Raw genomic sequence first — 2448 nt, 5'->3', positions numbered from 1 at the left:
GTCCTTCATGCTGCAGTGAAGGCCCTGGGGCCTGCTGGCTGCTGCTGGGAGCACTGGGCGGGCAAGTTGGGGCCGCACCTTGGGGTATGTGAGGGGGTTCAGTTCTTCCATTTGTTCCTGCAACATGTGCCACTAGCACCCACAAAAGAGTGGGGTCAGGGGTGGAGGGCCTGACAAGGCCCTGCACTGGCCCCTGGTTCTGAGTCCGGTGGACCGGGTCAGCACCGCTCCCCACTGCATCCTGGGCCGGTGCCCTGGCACAGGCAGGAGGCCTGCACCTGGTGGGGCCCAGGGCTGGGGGACGCGGAGAGGCCACGCCTCAGACGGACCTGGAGTCTGGGGGAGGCAGGGGCTGTCCACCCATGGCCCCACCGAAGCTGGTATGGGGCCCCCACTCCATGGGCAGGTGGGACAGATTGGGGGCTCAGGGAATTGGAGGGGCACACCAGCCTGTGGATGAAGCTCTGGGAGGGCTTGTGTGTGTGTGTGTGTCCCTGAGTGAATGTGTCCCTGAGTGAGTGTGTCCCTGAGTGAGTGTGTCCCTGAGTGTGTGTGTGTCCCTGAGTGTGTGTGTCCCTGTGTGTGTGTGTGTCCCTGAGTGTGTGTGTCCCTGAGTGTGTGTGTGTCCCTGTGTGTGTGTCCCTGTGTGTGTGTGTGTCCCTGAGTGTGTGTGTGTGTGAATCCAGTGTCGGAAAAACCACGCTCCATACCAACCAGAGGGCGCGGCCATGGCCCTCTCCCCTGCCCCCTGTGTTTCCCGCCCTGTGACCATGGCAACGGCAATAACAGCAGGACTCATCACCCAGGTTTTCAAGGGGGGGCTTCCACACAGGGTGAGGTTGGAGTTGCAGTGGGAGGAGGGGGAGGGGAGGACAGATGCTGATGGGCTGCCCCCCTGCCCTGAGCTGGGGCGTGGGTGGGGCACACACACACACACACACACACACACACACACACGGCCCCGCAAGTCCACGCACCCATCACTGGCTGACCCTGTAGACCAGCGGTTCCCAAACTGTGGGCCGCGACCCCTGGCTGGAGCCCAGGAGCTGCCCTGGTCTCCCGGCTCTGTGGTCGTCCTGGCACGTGTTGACGGCTCAGGGCACCTGTGTGTGTGCAAGAGCGGGGACATTCTTGCACCTGTCCACACCCCGGGCTCATTCGGACCAGCAGCCCGAGCAGCCGACCTGGAGGCCAGGGCGGGGCGCTGGGCGGGGCTTCGGGGGTGAGGCCAGAGCGTGCCGCCCAGCCCTGAGGAGCAGAACTTGCCCCGTGGGGTGGGCGGCTGCTGTGTGGATTCCTCAGAGGTCACTGGCCCGGCCCTGCGGCCTCCAGGAGGCAGGTCCTGCCTGGCTCCCGCCTGCACCCACCCAGCCTCTGGGGCCTGTGAGGGTGGGGAGGGTGCAGAGGGAGGGAGCAGGTGGGGCGGCCTTGGCTCTGTACCCAGGACCCTCCGTTGGCCTCCCCAGAGCTCAGGCCCTCGGTGCCCTCCTGCGGTGCTGGCACAGCGCGGGGGTGTTCTGGGCACAGGAGCAGCCTGGGGTGCTCTGTGTCCTGGCCTGGCCGCTCTGTCCTTCATGCTGCAGACAAGGCCCTGGGGCCTGCTGGCTGCTGCTGGGAGCACTGGGCGGGCAAGTTGGGGCCGCACCTTGGGGTATGTGAGGGGGTTCAGTTCTTCCATTTGTTCCTGCAACATGTGCCACTAGCACCCACAAAAGAGTGGGGTCAGGGGTGGAGGGCCTGACAAGGCCCTGCACTGGCCCCTGGTTCTGAGTCCGGTGGACCGGGTCAGCACCGCTCCCCACTGCATCCTGGGCCGGTGCCCTGGCACGGGCAGGAGGCCTGCACCTGGTGGGGCCCAGGGCTGGGGGACGCGGAGAGGCCACGCCTCAGACGGACCTGGAGTCTGGGGGAGGCAGGGGCTGTCCACCCATGGCCCCACCGAAGCTGGTATGGGGCCCCCACTCCATGGGCAGGTGGGACAGATTGGGGGCTCAGGGAATTGGAGGGGCACACCAGCCTGTGGATGAAGCTCTGGGAGGGCTTGTGTGTGTGTGTGTGTCCCTGAGTGAATGTGTCCCTGAGTGAGTGTGTCCCTGAGTGAGTGTGTCCCTGAGTGTGTGTGTGTCCCTGAGTGTGTGTGTCCCTGTGTGTGTGTGTGTCCCTGAGTGTGTGTGTCCCTGAGTGTGTGTGTGTCCCTGAGTGTGTGTGTCCCTGTGTGTGTGTGTGTCCCTGAGTGTGTGTGTCCCTGAGTGTGCGTCCCTGAGTGTGTGTGTGTCCCTGAGTGTGTGTGTCCCTGAGTGTGTGTGTCCCTGAGTGTGTGTGTCCCTGTGTGTGTGTGTGTCCCTGAGTGTGTGTGTGTGTGAATCCAGTGTCGGAAAAACCACGCTCCATACCAACCAGAGGGCGCGGCCATGGCCCTCTCCCCTGCCCCCTGTGTTTCCCCCC

The 2448-nt window shown here is 64.7% G+C and overlaps 1 protein-coding gene across 1 annotated transcript in view; it reads left to right on the top strand.

Moving 5' to 3' along the window:
* The window catches only part of CRIP2 (cysteine rich protein 2), a 27455-nt gene that overhangs the window by 16848 nt on the left and 8159 nt on the right, over nucleotides 1–2448 (top strand). The window lies entirely within an intron of this gene.

The sequence above is a fragment of the Myotis davidii genome, unplaced genomic scaffold, assembly GCF_000327345.1.
Source record: "Myotis davidii unplaced genomic scaffold, ASM32734v1 scaffold472, whole genome shotgun sequence".
Classification (NCBI taxonomy): Eukaryota; Metazoa; Chordata; class Mammalia; order Chiroptera; family Vespertilionidae; genus Myotis; species Myotis davidii.
The sequence above is the reverse complement of the archived record's forward strand: the minus strand, read 5'-3'. Positions and strand labels throughout refer to the sequence as shown.